This window comes from Seriola aureovittata, chromosome 5 (genome assembly GCF_021018895.1).
Source record: "Seriola aureovittata isolate HTS-2021-v1 ecotype China chromosome 5, ASM2101889v1, whole genome shotgun sequence".
In the NCBI taxonomy this organism is placed as follows: domain Eukaryota; kingdom Metazoa; phylum Chordata; class Actinopteri; order Carangiformes; family Carangidae; genus Seriola; species Seriola aureovittata.
This window is the reverse complement of record NC_079368.1, coordinates 10142149-10166055: the sequence shown is the minus strand read 5'-3', so window position 1 is coordinate 10166055 and position 23907 is coordinate 10142149. Positions and strand designations below refer to the sequence as shown.

Genomic DNA, 23907 nt, shown 5'->3' with positions numbered 1-23907 from the left:
GCTTAAGCTCCAGACTATCAATTACGAGATAAACAGGGTCTAGGTGATTGTTGTCATGGTGCACAGGGCTGCCATCCAATTAGATCTCGCACCGACTAATGTGTTAATATCTTACATAATTGGTGTTGGGGGCTATTTTTTTCTCCCTCTCTCAAATGCCATGCTGATGCTTATAGAGACTAATATTAGACCATTAGCACAATCTTATCTGGGCAAAGTAATATAGATGAAATATACAGAAAGATACTGTATAATTCAAAAACCCATTCCAGTGCCTTGACAGACTATTTTCTGCATGTTTCCTAATCATCACCTTTTTTAGGTCGCGCTTTCTTTGCTATTGTCAAGCCAAAAATTTAATCAATAATATGAACATAATGTTCCTGCTGCATATCACTTGATTGTTCTCGGGAAATAAATTCTTATCCGTTTTTTTCACTTAGCTGTGAAAAGGCTCACAGATAAAACAACAGCAGGTTTGTTGTCAGTTGTTTTTAAGAGGGAGGCTGGAATATAAAACCAACAGAGACAAAGGGAAAAAAACAGATTTGGAACAGAAACAAGCAAGGGGGGGGGAGAGTAAAGAAACAACAGAGAAGAGAATATTTGCAAAGAGAAGAGTTAGGGAAGAAGAGGGATAAGGAGGGGAAAAAAAGAGAGGCGAAAGAGAGAAGGGAGCAAGGGGATGAGACGGCTGCCTGGAAAGACAATTAGTATTCATGCGGCGTGGCGCTCCAGAGAGGATTAATGGACTCTGATGCCTAATATCCTGGAGAACAATTAATTTGCCCACAGTTTTGTCATGGTTGAAAGTCAAATGCTGGAACAGATCGATGCGCACAGCCGCCAGTGAAATCGCGGCAGCCCCTTCTGCCGGGCGCAGAATTTTAATTTCATCATCATCATTTTCCCCGGCTGCCACCCTCAACGAAGCTGTCCCTGACATGGCTGAGAGGGCCGCCACATCCCGACAGGCATGGTGCGCACACACACACACACACACACACACACACACACACACACACATATATATATAAAGCACAGTGAACACACAAACATGTAGCACACACTCACATAAACACATGTTCAGTGTAAACTCATGCATACTCACAAACATGCACACTCTCCTTTGATACAAACATCCACACAACAACAATCCACTTCTATACATTTTTTCATGATGTGATGATGATGATGATGATGATGATGATGGTGATGGTGTGTGTGTGTGTGTGTGTGTGTAGAAATCCAGACATGGAATCTCTCCTCCGTCCTAAATTCGTGGCAAACCATACACACCTTAGATCTTCACTTTCATCAACCACAACACTCGCTGACAGCCGAGAGTCTCACCATAAAGAAAATCACACCACGGTGTTCTTTATTCCATGGTTGGATGTTGTATGTGCCATACACTGAAGAAATCACATGGGAAAAAGAAAAAAAAAACAATATGATTAGAAAACAATTTGCATATAGGAAAAAAAACATGTCTTCACATATTTCAATTAGTCTTGAAACAAGAGTGTGGCATAGCTGTCTAAAGTGTAGGCCTGCTCTATGTAACTGTGATCAAGCCATGGACCTAAGTCACATGACACCCCTTACTCCTTCAGTCAAAAGAGGAAAGAGGATTTTTTTAAAAAAAGGAAAGGAAAAGAAAAGAAAAGAAATTTTTTGGACAATCACATTGCAAAACACAACAACTAATCTAAAGAGCTGGATAAATCTAGATCGTCACCCGGAGTGGGTACAATGCTAATAGCATCAATAACACAATCACATGTCGACATCACCATCGGCAACACAGCGTTGATCGCCACGCGTCGCCGCACCATCGTCAGAGGCGGTAAATATTTCAGGGATGCAGATGTGTCAATTAAAGATACGTAGAGACACAGCGAGATCCCTCGTCTGACTCCTCGCTTTATTTGTCTTTTAGCTTCTCTCTCTAGCTCAAGGATATTCTCATTAGCACATTAATGCAACACAAATGAGAGGGACACAGGAGACAGACAGGAAGCCAAGTGGGAAAAAGTAAAAGGTGTGCTTTTTGGAAGATGTGCACCGCTTCTTATGAGCTAGCGTAGTAGGTATAGCTTCATCCAAACTTCATCTGTAATGTTTCTACACTGATATCCATGAAACAGAAATAAAAGACTAAATGTCATCAACAGCCAATAACAAAAAAATAATAAATGAACCTATGATTTTAAAATGCAGTCAGAATCTGCTAAAGAGAATAGCTGATTTCCAATCATCAATAGATCAATAGACCTGTGTTTTTATTTTTTCTAATTCATGAGAGTCATTCACACTCTCCTCATAACCAGCCACTCTGTTCAGTATTATCTTACAGTCCTTGCCTTTAAGTCCATGCTTTTTGTCATAGTTACCCTCTGCGGGGGAGAAAAAACGTAGACATCATTCTATGAATTATTAAAGGCGCTGGTGCTAATTTATTTAATGAATTAAGAAGAGTCCGGTGGGGGGTATTTCAATAATGGAGCACTGTTAGTAGTGTTTTAATAAGGATGGCACACACTGATTGGGTAATTACATCTCAGCTCTCCCCATGCTGCTTCACTCTGGGGCCACAAGAGGAGGAAGCAGTGTGACAGTGGAGAAGTTGTCTGGCTTCTATATTTATCATAAAACACACATCATGACACCGAGTCCTACTCACTGGGCTCCCATTAGAGATTGGATTGGGCTGTGCCTCACAGCAGTCAAATGAAAGGGTTATTAGATAAATGGGTGCCGTGCACAATCAATCAACAAGCGAACGTTTGTGTACATGAGCTTGCATGCATGTGTACAGTGTATACACCTGTCTTTATCTTTCATATATTAAGGGTTTAGAGTGAAAAGGGTGTGAGAGGCTTTTTTCCTGTTTTGACAAGTAAAGCAAAAACAAAAGTTTTAAGGAGTTTTTTTTCCCCCTGTCAAACAACCAAACTTAAAAAGCCTTTTGAATATAAAAAAATCACTCAGTCAAAAGCAAGAAAAAGTTTTGTTATTTGCAACAGCATAAAAAGTATCTATTAAACATCTGTTGTGATTTTATAGTGTCACTAACATGTTCAGTAATACCACCAAACTGTTACAGTGGTGCAAGGGTGGTGCAGACATTTGTAATTTTATCATTATATCTCTAAAATAATCATCGTCATTACATTGATGTTCAATTTATCCATAAATCCCCAAGGCAGACGCATATGACGCATGAAAATCAGTGGCACTAAAAGGTAATGTCAGATAACAAATCTTTATGGTTACTATGGCTACCAAGCAACAGCTCACGATGAAGACACTCATATTGTGCTATGACCAGGCTTATAAGAGCTCATAATGCTTATTGATGCATTATAACTGCTGTCACAAAACATTAAGCATCGGTGACTTAAAATCTTCTTTCAGAATTATATAACAGATGAAATGTCCAGACTATAAGTGTATATAAAATAATCCACGCAGCATTGTAATTTACCATAGGAGTCAAATGAAATATGAGCATCTTAAAAGCTCTTCTTTTCTTCCTGTTGAAATAATATTTTTAATTAAAAAATAAATCTGAAAGCGATCTAAAAGCCATTTGTCATAGCTAATGAGTTAATGTGATGACATAGCTATGACATGTCATTTTCCATGTTTAGCTATATTTCCACATTATGCAATCTAAGTTATTAAATACGCAGATTGATGACATAATAGCTATTTCCTTTGTTAAGGAAAGTTCTTTCCTAATTCCAGTGGTTACATTGGATTAAATCTGATGCTTCCGACTTAGTTTAACACTATCTCTAAGTGTGAAGAGGACCATTATAATGCTTTTTTCAGTGTATCATCCCTAGTTTAAGTGCATGTTTACAGTGATTAATAATGTGTTTATATGATTATCAGGTATCACTTTTCAAATAAGCATCAATTTCATTCATATTTTCAACACCATACCATTTACCTCTAAAATCAGCAGTCTGGTCTTCATAATAAAGGCTCTGATAGGAGGACTAGGTGTCCAGTCTCACCAGTTTCCTGCCATCAGCAAGAAGTGGAAGTGAGGAGATGCAGTTCCTCAGAATGAAACACACAGTAAGGCCAGCACCTGTGGGTGAAGTGACAAAAAGCACAAAGAAATCTGTAAATTTTAAATGAAGTGTGTGCAATATTGACACATGCATTGCTGTGGTAAAACATCAAGCCCTTGTTTGAAATTGTAGGGATGATATAATACAAGTGTCCAGTTGTGCAAGTATTAAAATACACAAGCCACAGGATTGCACTGAAGGTTTCTCACCTCATATAAGTCAGGAGAACTGATCAATCCTGTTAGTGCTTGATTTTTAACACTTCTGCCACTTAAACCAAAAAAATGAGAAGGACCATAAAGGAAAGTAGATTGAGGGAGGGAGGAAAATAATCATTTCTCAGCAAAAATGTCAGGCTTGGTTATGAATTTTTTAGAAAGCAATAAAGCCCACAAGCCTCGTCTGGCTCTTGTCTCACCGTTCACCACATCCAATAGCTTGCCGTGAGACACAGAGAAGGAGAGAGGGAGCAGGAGAGAAAGAAAGACAGAGACCAGCACAGAGAAGGAGAGAGAGAGAGAGAGAGAGAGAGACAGAGACAGAGAGAGAGAGAGAGAGAGAGAGAGAGAGAGAGAGAAAAGAGACTGTCTATAATGGGGGGCTTCATTGGTCCAGGCTGGGCCTGTAATGGGACTGGATCCCGATCAATAGAGACGCTCCTCAGGCCATTCGTAGGCGTAATGACTTTAGGTTTCTCAATAATTAAGATATTGTCACTGTGCTGACTGCAGGGTCAGCCAATCATTAACCCCATGTTAAATATGCCTTTGTTTTAATTGCTTTGCCTTAACTCCCCCAGAACCGCAGGGAGGAAAATTAAAGGGACAGCAGCCTTTTTCCTGTATGCATGTATGAGAGTCAGAGAGGGAGCGACAGAGAGAGATAGGAGCCCTGAGGCGTACTTGTATGTGTACCGTTGAGGTGTCTGTTTTCAGCACATAACCAACCTATTAACTGTCTCTATTTTTAGCTTTTGGAATATATTCTTTCTTTTAACAAAGGCATCAACTGCACTGTGGCATCATTTCCTCTTCTCTTTAAATATAAAGATATACTTCTGGAGGTTTGACGTGAGGGGCACCAACCTATTTTATTTTCCTTTGAACGCTCACTCTATTGAGCGAATTCTCATGGAGGCCACGTCATTTGATTTTCATTTGGGTGTTTCACAGGTAATGTAAGCTCTAAACAACGTTTTTCAAAATGCTGGGTAGCGAGGCTGAATGTGGAGCCAGTGGTGGGGAAAGAGGGGTGCTCATCTCTTCTCTCACACAGACACTGCCTACTCAGACAGTAATATTCCTACCTCACTTCCCCCATCCCAGCAATCACTCCCAGCCATTCCTGCCCCAGCTGGGTGATGAGAAACAATGAATTTATATCTGACGTGCTGCCATTCTTTTCTCTCTTCTACACAGAGTGCTGTGCTTCCCTCGCTCCCCTCTGCCGCCTTGCCATTGGCTGTTGGTAAATGGACTAAAGCGCCACTCAATAGGCCGATGCACTCCGTCAAGGCGAGGGGGCTTGACCTTTTCTGGCGTGGGGAAACGCAATTCATATCGGCCCCAGACCAGCTGCCCGCTAAACGAACATCTCATCCAATTTCCAGACGCTTGCAACACAAAAAACAGGAGTGGGGGGGGTTGTGGGCGTGTTGGGTGCTGGGTAGGTGGGGGGTAGGAGGAGTTGGGGGTGAGGGGATTGTGGGCAGGGAAGTCCTGATGGATTTTAGATTGGTTTCTCAATTTCTCTTCACTCAAGAGAGGTGGGGGGAGAGATGAGACAAAGAGGAAAAACAAACACCAAATACGTGAACGCACGCACGCACGCACACACACACACACACATAGACAAGACAGCCTGAAAAAAGGTTGCTCTAACTGACCTCTTGATTCACTGATTATTTATTTACTTGTCAAGCTGTTTATTATGCTGCGTAGTTAAATGATTTTATGGGATTTCACTTGATCTGACTACGCCCTTTTTTTTTTTTTTTTTTAACTGAAGCTAAATCATCAACATCAGACTGACTATTAATGATGGACCACCAAGAGAGACGGTTACTGTGGAGACCACGTTCCCCCAGGACTTACTCATGACAAACACACAAACAAGAGTATAAACACACAAATGCACACACAGGAACCCACAACCGCACACTCAACTCAAATCAACTCGCTGAATGTACGCACACTCATACTTGGATGCTCGCGAACACACAAACCTCGCACGCAACCATTTGCTCTAACAGAAGGTGTTTTAGTGTGTGTAGCGGTTCACTCAACACTTGGCTGCTTTTAAAGCATGATCATTTATTAAATAAAAGAAGTTGGTGCGCGCTGCAAAAAGGCAGAGTAAATTAAATGTTGGATTTGTCATCATATACACATGCGATGTAAGACAAGTCCATTCGGATGCAAGGCAAGCAAACTGTCTGAGAGAGAAATGAGTATCTGCCCTGAACACGGGTATATTTTTGCATGTGGTTGTGGGTGTGGGTGTGTGCGTGTGTGTGTGTGTGTGTGTTTCTGTATGTATAATATGTGTGAAAGAGCGAGACAGAAACAAGACACACGCACAAATTTAGATGAAAGTGGCTTGCGCATCAAAGCAGCACTGTGGCCTTAACACCACATTAAGTCCCTTCTCTGTCTTGAGGATGACTGCTTTAATTGTACTGCTGTCTATTACAATATACTGTGTGTGTATATATATATATATATATATATATATATATATATATACATACATACACAGTATATTTTACACATATATATGTCTGTCTTCATGTTCCTGCTTTTTCATTTTTGTTGATTGAATAAATATTTGACACATCATATATTATTCATCAGACACTAGCTTCATTTATCGAGTGCAAATAATATGGTACACATTTCAGTTTTGTTATGGCTGATCTACATTTTACCATTTGCTGCAGGGGATGTAACAGACCTTGGTGGCTGTACTGGAGAAGGCTGTTACCAAGATGCCTATGCTAAGGCATGCAGACAAATGCACTTACGCATAAACAGAGACACATAAACAAGCACACAAACACACACAGGCACAAGGAGGTAAACAATTCCCACTTTTGAGAGCTCGAGTTATGCCTTGGGCAACAAACCAATCATAGCTCTGCTGTATGAGCATGTTTTTTAGATAAACAACTGGTATTGGTAATTTGGCACAGCTCCCTTGGACATAGCCATGTGTAAGCAGTGTGTCCTTAAACTGTGAGTATACCAAATGAGCCACACAGCAGCACCAAGTCAGATACAGGGACACAGCGCCTGAGGTCTCTTGGGTGCTCTGCTTTTCCCTGTAGCCCTGTGTCTGTCTGGCAGTGACTGCATGGCACTGTTAGGCCTGGCCCAATTAAACCTATTTAGAGAGCCTTCCGCCTTGGGCCCACCAGGGACTTAACATGTCATCCAACCTTCCACACACATGTGACTTCCTGCCTGTAACAAAGATGGTTCATGTGATATGATGTAACCATTCAGCATTTTAGTGAAATATGGACTTTTCCACACTCGGGTTTAATGTTTGTTATTCTTATTACTAGAGTATCAATGATACCTGTTTTAGGGTGACTGTCCTCATAGCTCCTTTCATTCTTGGTGGTAGTGATGGGTGGGATGTGGGATGTGGGTTGGCTACATGGATGGAGATCAGATTTCCTACACCCCACAAAAGCAAACACAGCTAGTCGGCAGTGTGTGCCGTGCATCCCCGGAGTCCAACTGCTGCTCTGAAACCAATTTAGCAGCCCATGCTGGATGGAGTACACCTCTGCCCCCTCCCTCTTTTCTTCAATCCATCCATCCCTCCCTCCCTTTCCTTTCCTCTCCCTTCTGTCTCTACTCAGTTCTCCTCTCCCTGAGCGTTACTCTTTGGAAGACACACTGAGACAGAGGGAGAGGGAGGGAGGAAAGGGTGGGAGAGTTGGGCACGAGAAGGGGGAAAAAGAGGGGAAAGGGTTCTCTTCTTTCTGAAATCATGCTCTGGATCAGTCTGGAGAGGCCTAGTGTGTTTGGATTGGCATGGCGGCTGGCAGACGACAGGGGGAGGTGGAGCTGGAAGAGAGTTATAAATAAACATTTCAACAGGGCTGGGGAGAGGTGTCGGCAGGCCTCAGGCCACGGACCTTCCCTGGGCTCCTTGGCACCCCTCCAGGTCACATTACATGAGTAAACTGCCGCACAGCAACACTGTGTGTGTGTGTGTGTGTGTGTGTGTGTGTGTGTCTGTGGTGTGTGTCAGAGACAGAAAGAGAGGAGAGACCTGAGAAGGTGGAGTGTGTGTTGCTATAGCAGCGAACTCTATGAAGGCCTCACTATGCCAACCTCAATGCACTAAGAGAATTAGCATATTATTACATAAAGACAAAATGTTCCATTCAGGTTTCCCTCACTGAAGATGTGTTAAGATGTGAATCTATGGTGTAAAATCTTCATTCATTCATATCCATTAAACATTAACAAATGAAATAAAATAGTGTTTTATGTTGTCTGTACATGAAATTACACAAAGTGTTCAAAAAGTTCAAATTCGTCTACCTGAAAGTAGCATATAACAATAGTGCTTTGTGTTCTCTCCACCAAATTCAAAAGGATTTATGTAAAATGTTTTTTTTGGGGTTTTTTTTTGCCAATGGCAATACATTTTAAAACCCTCTGAGGTCTAAGGGCATTTTCTCGATTTTCTACATTATTTCTTAAATTCACCTTTGAAAGGGTACTTGCATATAACATAATACCCAAGTGTTTTGTATCACAGTTTTCAGAACAATCTCAGCTCTTTCTATAATGAGGCCCCTTTTTGTCGTAGAGCACTTCATGTGCAAAGAGATCATTTGGCCCAAATGCTTAAAACTTGAAGCTTAGCTTTTGAAATTCTTCAAAAATTTTGTGAAAACATTTTATGAATTATTTTGGTGCTTGAAATGGGTCTACCAAAGTCAACAGGCTCATAAAAATAGTGCAATATATGAGTAAAATAGTAGATAAATGGATAACAAATGGACAAATGCCTAAAATTAAATATTGTGATATCACTGAGTCGTAATGTTGTCTGTGACTCTAATTTAACCAAATTTTATAGGCTATGAGTCACATATGATCTCGCAAGAATATGTAAGGGAAAGTGGACAGTCTACAGATTCTAACAACATTTAAACCATATTTCTACTCTGTACTATCGCGGGGATATTAATAGAAACATCCATCGACCTCAGGGGGTTAAGTTAGTCAGTTGGTTTTGAAAATTACTTTTGGAAAGCCATCGTTTTACTGGTCCATTTCGTTGTACCACACTTTACAATCAATTACAGTATGCTCTGCATCAGGAAACGCGTTCATCAACAAGACGTTCGATAATGCTGCTTTTAACTGTTTGCAATTTTTTCCTTTAAAGTGTAGTTGATGAATAAAATAAAAACAGTCAAGCCACTACATCTAAAATATAAGAAAAACTGTACATTAACATATACACACAGCTCTGAGCAGGTATTTGTCTGATCCATCACTACGTTGAACAGACATAAGATGAAAATGAAAATGTTGCAGTTCTGCCAAGCACCTAACAGGCATTTTGAGAGTAGCCACAGGGGTAAAGTGCAGTGCAGTGAATCCAATCCTGGGAACAAGAACAGACGCCCAGTACTTTTCCCTCCTCTGCCCAGGCTGAGAGCTGTGGAGTTGGGCACTGGACTGAGAAACCCTTGGCAGCAACACTCTGCACTACACTTATGTGTTTTGGAATGCCAAAAATGGATATCAGTGTAAGGTGTGGTCTGAGGAAAGGTTACAAGAATGTTATGTACTGTGTCTGTATTTACAGATGGCACCTGTGTGGGATGTACGCCTCACAAAACTGAATGTCCCTGTAAGAATCTGTGTGCAAGTATACGCTATGTTTTACGACTTCTGTGTGCAGATTTCTTTGTCCAGTATAAACTCAGCCTCCCAGATGGTTTTCAGCCCAGTCAGGCCTCAGCACTCCCCTCGAGTTCCCCTGTGTAACTCAGGTTCACGGTTGATGGGGCAGATCCCACAGTTCTGTTATAGGAAAAGAGGCATTTTGGTTTCATGGTTACTTATTGCAGGCAGATTTTTATGGTTGTATTTTGGCAAAGAGAACTGGTGCTTTTGGCTTGAGCCATCCACATCTGTGCTCCACAGGGGTTATCTTGTGCCTTCACTGCAACCTCTCTAAAAGAAAAATGGCGTATGGTGATCATATTTAGCTGGATACGCTAAAGGTGTGGACAACAGCCTATAAGACCGTGCTGTAGGACAAAATGTCTGAAGGTTTTTTGCAGCCGCACCATTAAGGCAGCTAACTTTGGGACTTCTTGAACACATTAAGGCTTTCATGAAAAATAAATCTTCCAATGGAAAGCTGAAACGATAAAACGCTGTTTTTAAAAGGCTAAAACAAAGAAAACTATTAGGAGGAATGGTGGATCCAGCTGCATATTAAATTAGGATGAAAGGAAAAAAGAGAAGGCAAAGAACTCTAAAGAAAAAAAAAAAAAAACTCAAAGGGAAATGTAGACCGCAAAATGCTGTGAAGTCAGAGCAAGCCTATCTCTTTTTAGTCAATTGTGGTTTTGCTCCACGATTTACTATAAAAACCTGGCAGCGTCCATGGGGGCTAGTTAGCAGATCCCATTGATATGACTGGAGCTGGGTGGCTTCACCACATGCTTGGCCAGGGGTGAAGTGACTCATAAACACTTGGAGGCAGGGTGGGGGTGGAAGAGGTGGGGGAGGTGGGGTGGAGAGGGTCATCCACCTGTGGAGAGACCGCGCAAGTCTGTGGTGCAAACAGACACAACTGACCCTCTGCTTGACGACTGCTACCGAGAACAAACTAAATATGCGAAGCAACTTTCCAATCCGCTGCACTGCCTGACAGCAAGAAACAAAAATCAGATTTTTCCAATTCTGTGCTGGTGGAAACTACTGGGTAGACGTACGTACATCAAACTCAGGATTTAAAAAACAAAACAAAACTGTGTTTAATTGATTGATTATATGGCATATAGTAAAAGCATTTTTTTTTTATATTTGAAGAAAGTGAAAAAACACAATGTGTACCCTATGGTTTATTTTATGGTCTAGGGCCATTTTTCCACACATATATGTTATTACACGTCTGTTTTTTGTTCATTCAGAGAGAGAGTGAGAGAGAGAGAGAGAGAGAGAGAGAGAAATGGGGATACAGATAGGGGGGAGGAAAAGCACTGCAATACTATTACCATTTCCTGTTTCTGTGGAGCCAGGGGTCTTCAGGGAGCGAGCTGAGAGGAGTCCTGGCGGCCAACCTCTTCTGATGGGCCAAGACACACTGTGGAATGGGGAGAAAAATCATGAAATCTGCCTGCAGAGAAACCACTTTTAAATAATCCCAACACAAGGTTTGGAGCATTCCTTATACGCCACTAGTACCTAATGAGAAATTAACTTAAAATCAGATAAGCACTCAAAATAATCATGGCAATGGCTTCATAGTGCGGTTCCATAACTGTAGCCACTTTTTTTTATGAAAAATCTCTTTTCCTTGAATATTACTTCTCTTCTCTTTTTTCTTCTTCTTTTTTTAATTCTGGGTAAACCTAGTCGTCTCACAATACTTGCTCTAGGCATCTCATCTTCAAAACAGTAAAGCAACTGTTTCTAATTAAGTTTTAGTATCATTTTCCAACTAGTCTTTACCAAGGAAACATTCTTATAACTCTGAGTCTTTTACACTGTGGCTTTTCTCTATAAACACTCATAATATTACACCACAAGTTTATTGCCAAAAGAAAAAAAAAGAAAAGAAACAGAAACATTAGCAGTGGAGTTTGCATGGTGGAGGTTAGATGAAAATATGTGCAGCATCTATTAGAGCATTAACCAACATGCCCTAAAACTCACTTTTGAACCAAAAATCTGAATATTGATACGTTATTGTTGCAGCACTAGAGCTGCTTTTAAAGTTTTAGTGTAATTATTATACAGAAGGTTTGATGAGTATATTCTTAAAAGTTTCATAGGCATTATACAGATTTCTTGAACTTAGTATATAATTCTCATATTATTTGTTTAAAATAAGAATATAAAGCTTTTTTTATAACTATGTCATACAGTAAGGATTTTAACACTGAAGCATCAGGTACATGTTCAAGTCAAACTGGAAATCTGTCTAGTAAGGGATCAGTTAAGTAAACAAATAAAGTAAATTAAGAGGTAAATGTTGAGGAGCCCCTGAAACCCCTAGCCCACCCTGTAGGAGACCCCCTCTCTCCCCTAACGGTGCTACCCAAGACAACCTCCAGCCCTGCCAGCATGCTGTTCTCCTGACAGGCTTAGGCTCTGAGGCCTAAAGAAAACAAACTGGCTCTGATTGTGAAAATAGTGCCTTGGGCCCTCCCAGTGCCCGCTGCTTATCTCACACAAGGCAAGCTTTGTGTACTGTGGGGGCTCCTTGCTGGCCCTCAACCACCCCACCAGGTGGAGACTTCCAGGGCCAAACTCTCCTCCTCCATCAACCCCCCCCCCATCATTTTCTCTCTCTGCCCTCATGCGTACAGTGCCGCCTCCATTGAGACCACTGTGTATATTTTGAAAGGGGAGCATCAGGAAACTGATCCACAGGCCCCAAACCGGTCTGTTGGCAAAAGCAGTTCCTTAACAGTTGGAGATGACGAGACTTCCCAACCATGAAATGCCAAGTGTTATTTCATATACATACTATTTTGAGTAAAAGTTTGATATTTGAAAATGCCATACACAGAAGATGAGCATTTATATAAGCAGAGGATAAACAGTGTTTGGGAGTAGTGGCACTACGTGTGCTGAACTACATTTAGCTTTTGGGTAGCGTAGCTATTTTTTAAAATCATAACAGTTTCCCATGGGGACCTATTTTTTCCGCTAAGTAGCACAGTAGCACAGTCATACACTATATACCAGGAGATCCACTGATATTCAAAACTTATTAGAGTCGGCCCGAGGCATGGTGGCAGTTTTCTCAAGCTTTGGGTTTTACTTTAAAACCATCATCAGGAGCAGGCAGATGTGACAAGGAAACAACAGCAGATAAATAGCTGGTGTGCCATCTGATTGCTCAGGTACATCAATTAGGCTGATGATCTCACAGGCCTACACAGCTTGTGAGGTGTATGTGTGTGTGTATATATATATATATATATATATATGTAGTTCAAGACTTCTTCTGAAACTCTTTGACAAACAGACAACACTTTCACAGGTCAGGGAGTAGTCAGTGCATTCAGAATTCCCGCAGGTTACATCAATGTAAAATTAAATACGGTAGCAGGATGGAAAATAAATGAGTGGTCATCTTTATAACCCTTAATTTCAGCAAGAAACGTTGCAAATATGTGTCGGCACACACCCAAGATAGCAGAGCAGAGATGTTAGACCACTAATGCTGTAGCATTGCCACTGTGGTTGCTGGGCATTTCTATTGGAGTGATATTTGACAACAATCACATGGCTGCCTGTCTGTCTGATGTTCAGCCAAGACAGATTGTCAGCATAAGAACAGATGCTTCAGTGTCGCTGGCTTGAAAATAGCTGGATACGATATTTGTACCGCCATCATTCGAAAGTCAACGATAACTCACCCACAGCTATGAGTGATGTTTTCCCTGAGGTCACGAGCCAAGTCAAACTTACAGCTATGCCAAGCTGGCTGGATAATAAAGATAGTTACCGTAGGCTATTTACTGAGACCGTCAGCAAATATGTAACAACAAGGTTTTATGCCAGAAACTGATTAGGGTTCATAAATTAATTTACTTAACATCTAATCTTATTATAGTATCTATGACAAAGACAACCCACTCATTTGGAAACCAAGCTGACCCCTCAACTTGTGGTGGAGTCAGTGAAAAAGTTCTGTTAGAGTACATGTCTTCTCTCCATTTATAGGTAGTCACAACAACAAAGGCTTTGTAAAATAATCACGCAGGGTAGGAAACTCAGACAGATGAATACAGGTGTTAGTAAAAGGCAAAACCTGGGAAGAGGAACTGCGGACTGAGATGATACGGCATATTAATTTTATCGTTACGGTGACTTGCCAGGTTATGAATGAGATTTTAGTTTTAAAATATATTTCTGATATTTCTCTGTTTAAGGGTTGAGGCTGGAACTAATCTTTGGCATGCTGATGTTTGCATTTGGCTCAAAGCACCACAAGAGACACTGGCATGGCTTTGGACTTTTAGTCTTCTTGATATGTGTACAAAAAAAAAAAAAAAAAGTTTGAGCAAAATTAAAGAAGTAGCTGTGCCAGTATACAAAGCAAATACAAAGCAACCATCCTGAAAACTACAGCAGTGTGTCTCCCCAAACACCTTGCACATACTGTCCTTCAGACTTTCTTGCCCTGAGTTCAGGCTCTAAGGCAGCACTACCTTACAGCTTTGTACAAATCCACCTGGTAGACTCCATGGCCCAAACTCATCTGTTACTTTAACCACCTGATTGATTGCTGTGGCCTTTAAACTGGTTTACATGTGGGTGGACAGAGTGCTAACTGCTGTTGCCAGATGAGATACATAATGGATAATTGAGGCAGTTGTTGGTGAATAAACTGGTGGCTCTGGGGTGTTTTAAAATGAATTTCTGCCTGTGCTGAACACTGAAGTGAAACTGGTGAGTAAACTAAGGCAATACTTTGTGACATGACTGAAAACCTGATTGCCACTGATGATTTACATGGCTGAACTTTTTCTCCTACTACCACATTCCACAGCTGTCAACAATTTTGGAACAATTTAGAATAATTTTGATGATTCTTTTTTTTTCCTCAAGTAGACTTGTACTATTTAGCTTGCCAGTAACACAGCAAGCTTTTTGCCATGCAGTCATTAGCCGATGCTAAGTAAATTAACAACAGCAGTCATCTCTAGTTGACAAAATTATCATGGAGATTTGAGGGATGATTCAGAGAGATGTGCCTAATTGAGACCATAAGCTTCTCCAACATTCTTAGTGTTGATTAAAGCTCCTCTGAGCAACAGTTTTGATATTACCACTGAATCAAGGGTTGCTGGTGCTAATCCCACTGAGACTTTACCAATGGCTCTTCAGCACCCAATATACTAAACTATTGTGTCAACCCATCCCAGTACACAAGCTCAAACAAGCCATTACAGCTACTTCACTCCAGCATGAAAGTAAAGAGCTCAGAGAATCAAGTGGCTCTTGACGAGAGCCAAACATCTAGCCATTTTTCCCCGGACTTGCAATATGTCAAATGAATATTAGACCTAAATTCATCACTGAGAGCTAACGTTCACTACTGAGCTAGAAAACAGTAGTTTTACCAAAATGTCAAAGTGCACATACTAGCTTTCAGACCATTCATGTCCATTGGCAAAGACCATCTTTGAACAGATAGGCTGATCTCGCCCCATGTGTAACAACTGCCTGTCTTCACATGACTGCAGTTCCATTCTTAAGCTGTATTCAGACAGAAAGCAATGACAATATTCATCTGTTCATTGTTGGACGGTTTGTGTTTATTAGCTGTAAGCTGGCTAGCAATGGATGTACTGACCGTTTCTGTGGGAGTGCGCTTGTCTGCTCGTGTCGAGCTCAACCTCTGACTGAACTCACCATAAACTCTAGTTCTGTCTGTTATCTCTCTCTGCTCTTGTCTCTCTCTTTCTTAAAGCCCCAGGATGCGTAGATGTTTTGCTCAACTTGAAACAAATTTATGCCTCCTTGCATGTTTAAACTCACACTGTATTTTTAAACGTACAGTTTTGTCATATAGTGACAACCTCATCTGCTGAGGAAGATTGTGAGATGCAATTGAAAGCTCCTGAAAATACAAGTGAGTTAAGCTTTGTGTTTGTGTGTAGGGTTAGGCAGTTGCTCGCATACACATCAATTTAACTTCCTGCTTCTTTTACCATGGAAATCCTGATTCTGTACAACCACGGTCACACTCTTTGCCCAACCTTAAAGGAGCTATTTGTAACTTTTGGTATTGGTACATAGCCAACGTTAACATCAACAACAGCTTTTTACTTATATCAGTCTAGAAGAAACATTGCAAGTTCAGCATCAATCTTCATCCATCTACTCACCAAGTGCTGTATCCAGCAGTGACAAGCAACAACAACGTTAACTCTGGTCTCTGTCACGGCTTTTCTTCTACTGAAGTTACCACTCTAACCAGCTAGCCCCGGCCCATCTCATCACTTTCTGATAGCGACTCACTGTAGCCTCCAATCTGCCATCAACACATAACGCTGCTCAAAGGGAGTATTATAACCTCTACACATGTAAACGCATCGATGGCCGAAGCTCTTGTCAAGCGACAATTACCACAACCTGCTCTGAGCAAGAAGCCACATGCAGCAGCAAAGAAAACTTACAAATAGCCCCTTTAACAAAGTTTTTAAATTGACAAATCTTAACCAACCAACCTTAACCAAACATATGTCATTTTGGAATACATTGACAAATGCCCTATTTTGTCATTTACATTTGAGAGCTCATTCATACATGCAAACTAGGTCATAAATGTGTTTATCATATGCAAAACCAGGTCTCTGGTTTCACAGTATCACCCATCTAGCAATCTCTATGTCAACTCCTTTACTTTTCACTGCAGGATAGGAACGCCATACTACTTCCTTGGCAATAAATGTACACATACCGAGTTGCTTCAAACTGAGCCAATAAAAAATTGCTGAAGACTCAATAATGTTCAACTTTCAAACATAATTCTTCCTTCAAATAAGATAAAGTGAGCATCCACTGGATTCAGGTATGAGGGGAAAAAAATCAGCTTCATAATTGATTTAGTCTAATAGCTGTGATCTGGCACAGCTGCCAGCTGTGTACACACACACACACACACACACACACACACACACACACACACACACACACACACACACACACACACACACACACACACACACACACACACACAAAGAGCACCTTTAACATTTAGTAATTCATTCAACTGGCTGAAGATAGTAAAGTGGGGGTGGATAAAGAAAATAGGTAAAGATGAAGGTGATGAGGGCCAAGAGTTATACTGATACTCTGAGGTTTATCCAAAATGGGCAAATGAGCAAATGTCCAAAAATAAAAGTTGCACTGTTTATTTGATTTCCTACTTCTTCGTTAGTTTTTCCACCTTATCCCTAGAAAATGAAACAGAATGCTCAAATTTGTGCAATGGCATAAGGGGAAACTAATATCTTCCATATGGAACATGAAAATGCTGAGCTGAAAAGTCTTGTTTGAGGTACATGCTGTTGCACCAACCATATTTCAGTTGGAATTCATTAGGAAGTTGGGGTTACATTTTTCTTATGGAAACCAAAAGAAATGAGAAATGTGGATGAGGCAGTTTTTTCCAAGGTCCTTGGAGAGTGTGTAAGTGATCTGAGACACTCGGGGTGGCGTCTGGATGAGCATGGGTTTGGATCGGGACCCTGCATCTGGGGCACATGTGCCGTCAACAGGGACAGAAAGACGGGGATACAGAGCCAAACCCACCCCCCCCCCCCCACCTTTCCCAGTATTTCTCTCTCTCTGTCTTTTTTTCCTTTGTCTCAAATCTGAAAAAAAATCAAACGACTTTCCTGACCATGCCACAAATCTGTACCAATTCCTTTAACTTCACATTGTAGTTTCTACAGCTCTCATGGCAATGAGTATGGTTATTTATAATCAAATGTATTTATGAAAACAATTCTGTTGACACGCTCAATTGAAAAATGATCTCTGCAAAGACCAGATTTTCTCTGTGGTTAAATGTGTTTGGTAGTGCAGAGGAAACACAAACCAGCAACAGATATACAATATTACTGAAGACAAAAAGAGAAAAACAATGGAGGAGTTGTAAACAAAGAGAAGGCTGTGGATGTTGTGGGTCCTTGGCTGAACAAACCACATCTAGTCCCCCCCCCTTGCAGTCTCTTGGCATCTCTCTGGCTAGCCGTCCATTAGCAGCATCAGCGGGCCCGGGGCAGCCGACAGGAGTGTGACCGGAGATTATTGTCCTGTGTGCTTGTTTGGGTTAAGGCTTTAGATGGGGAAATGGGATTAGGATAGGCCCGGCTGGAGAGACACTCACTAATGGGAAGCAGAGGAGCACTCGCCTGATCCTCCTCCACTCACAGAGAGCAACCCTGTTATCCCACCTGATTGGATTAGCCCCCTGTTAAATGTGCTATGATAAGGGAGGACCACTGCTGAGACTCTCCTCAGTGCTGCTGGGGTGGAAGCGCACAGATACTGTACAGGGAGCAAATAGATTCCTCCGCACTGCTTTTAATGGACGATATCTGTGTCATGTCTGGCTTGGTTTGGCTGTGATGACACAATCATAGCGTATACATGACATAACTTGAATATAGCATATAACACATGGGACCATCACTGTCCTGCCCTGTAGAGATTAAGATTTGATGCATCACAGGTGTCCAGCTACACCATCTTTCATTTTCCCAAGCTCCCGGAGTGGACCAATGAACTATAAGGGTATTTACAGTAACCGCATTTTCCCTCCCTCAGCTTTTTATATGTATGCAAATCTTCAAGACTCAAACTTGCTAATTGCAGCCGCTCTACCAATCAGACGGTAATTACTGGTATCCTGCCTGCCTTTCCTTCCAATGGCTGAGCAGCTAATTTGAGCCGTGGTTTTAAACAGCTGGAAAACAGCATCCCGTGGCAAAACTGGAGGCCTGTGTCTGAGTGAGCAAGCGTGTGTGTGTGTGTGTATGCATCTGTGTTACTATTTATATATGGTGTGTGGCACTTTTTGGAAAATACTGTGTAAGGTATATTGAATTAAACTGGTAGGAAAATCTGCCTGAACACATTCTGGGCAGATGTGTGTAATGTAATATTTCTACAAAATCTCCTCCGTACCTCCAGCTTCGCCCAGAGAGTCAACGCCTCTATCAATATGTTAACTCTATCTGACCTACCTGTCAGCTTAGTCCCCCTCTCTGTGATTGATTAACATTTTATTAATGTTTCCATTTGCCAGGTGATACAGCATGACACACAGCGCCTACTCTAGGTGATGATTGGATTAAAAAGGTTACTGATCCCATAATTGCTTTTAAATTACACTCCATGTGAATGTGTGTCATTAATGTAATGATTATCCACATCACACCAATGTTACCTCAGTGAATCTTTGGCCATTTAGTCTTGATAAGGTGACATGTCACACTCATCATCAAACACAGACATAATCGGCTCAGACAAAAAGATTCAGAAATCCGTTCAAGAAAACATCAAATGTCATTAAGAGTAAAAGCAGCAGCATCTCGTCTGCTCATCAGTCCACCCACCTGCTGGTCCTTCGCTGGTCATTTTGGCGAAGTGCGGCACCACAGCTTTCTGCAACACAAAGGTAAAAGTACATAAAAATCACTTAGACCACAACCACATGTCCAGCTGACAGCCACTTAAGGAATCAGCCTGTGGTATACAAATGACTGTTGGTAAATAAACTTAATTGTTGTTAATGTGGTGCGTTCACAAAGGCTGCTGCTCTCTAATGGCCAAGCAGCTAGAAATGGGTCTGTTTGCCTGTTGTAAAACAATCATAACTAAGGATGTTTGTTCAAGGAACAGTTGTATGAAGATGAGTAGTGCGGATAATCTTTTACCAATGATTAAAATGTTTATTGTCAGTAAGGTTCATGAAAAAAAAAAAACACTTGCTGTTTTCTAAAACTATCTTTTGACAGTTTACACATGCTTATTTTTCCTACATTTGTTTTATAGCTAAAACACTTTTCTCCTCCAGAGTCGTTTTCACAATTGCACTACTTTTCATTTACAGACTGTTTCTCATTGCATGTTTTCATTTTTGTCTCATCTCTTGCTCATTAGCTGCAGATCTGTGACTTCAGCAGAAACAGCTTGAGGACGCACTGCCATATCCTGATGTGCCGGTAATATTATTTTGTAAACAACAAAAAGTGGAACATTTACAACTGTCAGCTGTAGCGCAAACTATACTGCTTCAGTACGTGCACAAGCTTGGCATAACCCGAGGACCGTGACTCTAAAGGTTTATCTATTTGTACACTATAAGAAAACAAGCAGCAGTATGGAAATAAAATTGATAAGGCCTATGCTGTTGGTTAAGCTGCCGTCATGTAGGCCAGCTGTGCACCAGGCAGTGGGCAGGGTTAGAAGATATTTTACAGTCTTTTCTATTGCAGCAGAATATTTTCCACCAGTTTGTATTTTGTTCATCCAGTAAATTCTTGGGGTAAGAAGTGCTTCATGCTTATGCAACTGAATGTGTCAGTGGAGTTTTTGGCTCAGGTAAGCACACCAAAAAAAAAATTTGGCTCAGGGTCCAATTACTGTACTTGTATAATGGCCCAGTGACTGTTTCAGCGGTTGAGTTTGATGTAAACCTAACTTGAACCCAGAACATTCTGACAGATAGCTGAGTACAGCCTGGAAGGAACAATTAATCTATTACAGACTGGATATATGCAGGAAAAAGATTGATAATACAGGCCATTATATATTATTTTTGCAAGTGCGTACTGAAGACTGATTCACTAAGTTAGTCTCACAAAGAGTAAGATCTTTCTTTATTAAGTAACAGTCAACAATGATGTCCCTTGCTTAATATAGTTATGTGGGTCAAGAGCAAAAAAAAACCCAAAAAACAGTGGCCCTGCTTTTCTGCGTTTTTGTTCCTGCAAACAGAACTTCACTGAACATTCTTCCACCGGAACTAACAGAGAACAGTTATGTTTAGCAGATGATTGTTTTCCGCTGTGTTGTTGTGTTCTTATACTGGATAGTTTCAGATGCAAACACTAACCTCTGCTGATGCTGACACATCATTGCAAGAGGAGACATGCAGGAAAGCAAATGTTTACAGCTTAAGCTAAGCATGAGATGGTATTAAAAGCATTTTATATGGGGAATTGGAAAGGATTGGCATGGATAAACAATAAGTTCTCTAGTTGCAGTAAAAGTAAACTGTTGGTCATGCTGAGGTACGATGTGTGTGCAGAATATCTATCAAATACATGATGTCATGTTACTTTCTTCAGTATATTATATATTCCTAGTAAAGCCTATATATGCATTCATGTGTGTGTACCTGCATGTTTGAATGAGTGCATGTCCACTCAGTCTTCATGTGCTAGCCTAGCCATTTGTGTGTGTGTGCTTGTGCATGTCTGTGGGTCTCTCTCATCCAGAGCAAGTCGTGAAACCTAATTGCTTGCACATGTGGAGGATTTTCAAGTGTTTAGAATAAAGTTGGTTTCAAGAAGCAAAAAAAAAAAATGTAAGGAGGGGGGGTGGGGGGGCAGGGGGGTGGGGGACTGAGCAGTCTGCAGCAAGAGACAGCGAGCCTGAACCCCTCCCTCCACTGAAACCAATGCCTTCTCTGTCTCTCTACCCACAGGAGTAAAAGTCAGAGGTCACGGGGGAAGATCTCTGTGATTGGACACAGGCACGTTGTATCAAAAGTGGCGTTAAAGCTATAATGCATATTGTGAAACTCCCTTACATCCGATCAAAGTGATACAGATGAAAATGCCACAGCCAAACATCTACATCGTAGTCATTAAATGTTTAAAAGTAAATACAAAGCAAATGAGGCAACTAAAAAAAAAAAAAAAAAAAAAAGTCAAGTCCTGCATACCTCGCCTTACCCCTCCTCTCACCCCTCAGTCCTTCCAAGGGGGAGATAAAGTGTTCCAGAGAAAGGCAACCACGCACAATTTCAAAGATGTATCAGAGGCTAAAGATGGAAAAGTGCTTTTAATCTTGTGTAACCCTATAGGGCTCTAAATGGGAAAGGCTTCAGAGAAGGAATCCTTTAAAGAGGACATATAATCCTAATTAAAACACAGAACAGAGCCACCACTTGATCTGCAGGGGCCTCAGCTTGAGCTCAACCATCTTGTAGTTCAGGATCTTTTATTGTTGTTGAAGCCACACTAATGAAATAATGGTGGCAGTCTATAGAAGCAAATCAAGCGATCATTATTGCTATCCTACACTGCTCTAATGAATACCTTCACTTTATGCCAACCCCCGATTTGTATCATGCGCAAGCTTCAAAGCTTATGTGAAAAAAACCTTATCAGAAGGTCATTACTGTATACATAATCTGAAAACAGACTTGATCTGTTTCTGAATGTCTTTAACACACAATAAGATGCTGTTTTTTGTCCATATTTACTGCAATCAACACAATCCCCTGAAAAATAAACAGTGTTCAGTGTTACCTCCACCTGTATGGACCTTCGGTGAGGCAGAAAAAGTTAGAAAAAAACGTAATGACACAAGTAAGACTGTCCCCTCCTTTACATGATCTTTCCGTCACTCTCTTTTGTCTCATTTTTAACAATCTGTGTCCTTTCTTTACAGTGGTGAGTGCCCCCCCCCCTTCCCCCTCCTTCTCCCCCCTACTTCCATTGATCAGGGTAATTCGGAACAGCCATGTCCCCCCACTTCTCTGCCGTCCTCTCTCGCTGCCCCTCCCCAGCCTCCTGAAAGCCCAGACATCTGGTCCGCATACACCCCAAGTCTTCAGCCCCCCCCCCCACCGTCACCTCCGAGCCCCTGTCCTTCTCAAGAATAACCACACTGAGTCCCAAGACATTTGAGCGGCTGAAGAACAAGAAGATGTAGGAGAAGAAGAAGAAAAACACACGTACTAAGAGGACAAAAAGATGGAGAAGAAACTGAACACGCAATAAAAAAAAAAAGCAATAAAAGTGAGGCCACACAAAGCCTTATGAAAGCTGTCTTGTAAAGTAAAACATGCTGTATTGTATAAGCAACATGTCGATGTTTTCTTTGTAAGAGTACTGATTTAACATACAATAATTTCAAATGTTTTTAAGTGTCTTGATTTTTTATCACCTTTTTAACAGTGATGAAAACCTCTTTTCATGGCGTGGATTGAGAGAGCGCCATATGAAAAGTGACTGAGAGGCCTGAGTCTCCAGCAGCAGGGTCATTAGCCTTTATGCATATAATATGGGCATAAAAGCTATGGTATTAGGTATTATGGTGCTATAAAGAATTGACAATATTACCTATGAAAAAATATATTGTACCACCCTGTGGTGCCTTTATGCTGGGAAATGTGTTTCCCCTCCAGTCTGCAACGGACAATGGCATGATAGAAAGGGAAGTGTGGGATTTTAAGTTTTATGTATAAATATGCAAGTGTTTGTGTGTGTGTGTGTGTGTGTGTGTGTTGTGTGTGTGTGTGTGTGTGTGCGTGTGCCTGTGCGCATGTGTGTGTGTTCATCCAACAGCAGCAGCAACAGCAGCGGCGGCGGCGGCGGTGTAAGTTACGTGTTACAGATAGAGATCAGGCAGGGACAGATTTAATTAACAGATATCTCTCCTTAATGTAGATTCTTTTGGCTCCCTCAGATACATCCCCTTGTGCTTATCCAACCAGAAATAACTTATCTTGGCTCCACACTAGTCGTAATGTATTTCTTACAGCATTTAAGGGAACAGGGGCTTCAGCAGAGAGACTACACCTTCATGTTTACGCACAGCAAACAGCAGTTGACGAGATTAGCACTCCGAGAATTGTCGCTAATATCTGCAGTATGTATTACATTCACATACATAGTGTGCAGCGTTCCACACGTTGTCTTGGGAAACTGTGTGTGTGTGTGTGTGTGTGTGTGTGTGTGTGTGTGTGTGTGTATGTGTATGTGTATGTGTGTGTGTCTGTGTGTGTGTGTGTGTGTGTGTGTGTGTGTGTGTGTGTGTATATATGTGTGTATTAATTTGCT

General features: G+C 41.2%; 1 long non-coding RNA gene across 1 annotated transcript; it reads left to right on the top strand.

The window, feature by feature from the left end:
- Positions 1–579: 579 nt before the first annotated feature.
- Positions 580–22839, top strand: LOC130169924 (uncharacterized). Its single transcript, XR_008827912.1, has 3 exons — positions 580–979; positions 19994–20055; positions 22514–22839. It is a non-coding gene; the product is annotated as an uncharacterized LOC130169924 (long non-coding RNA).
- Positions 22840–23907: the final 1068 nt, after the last annotated feature.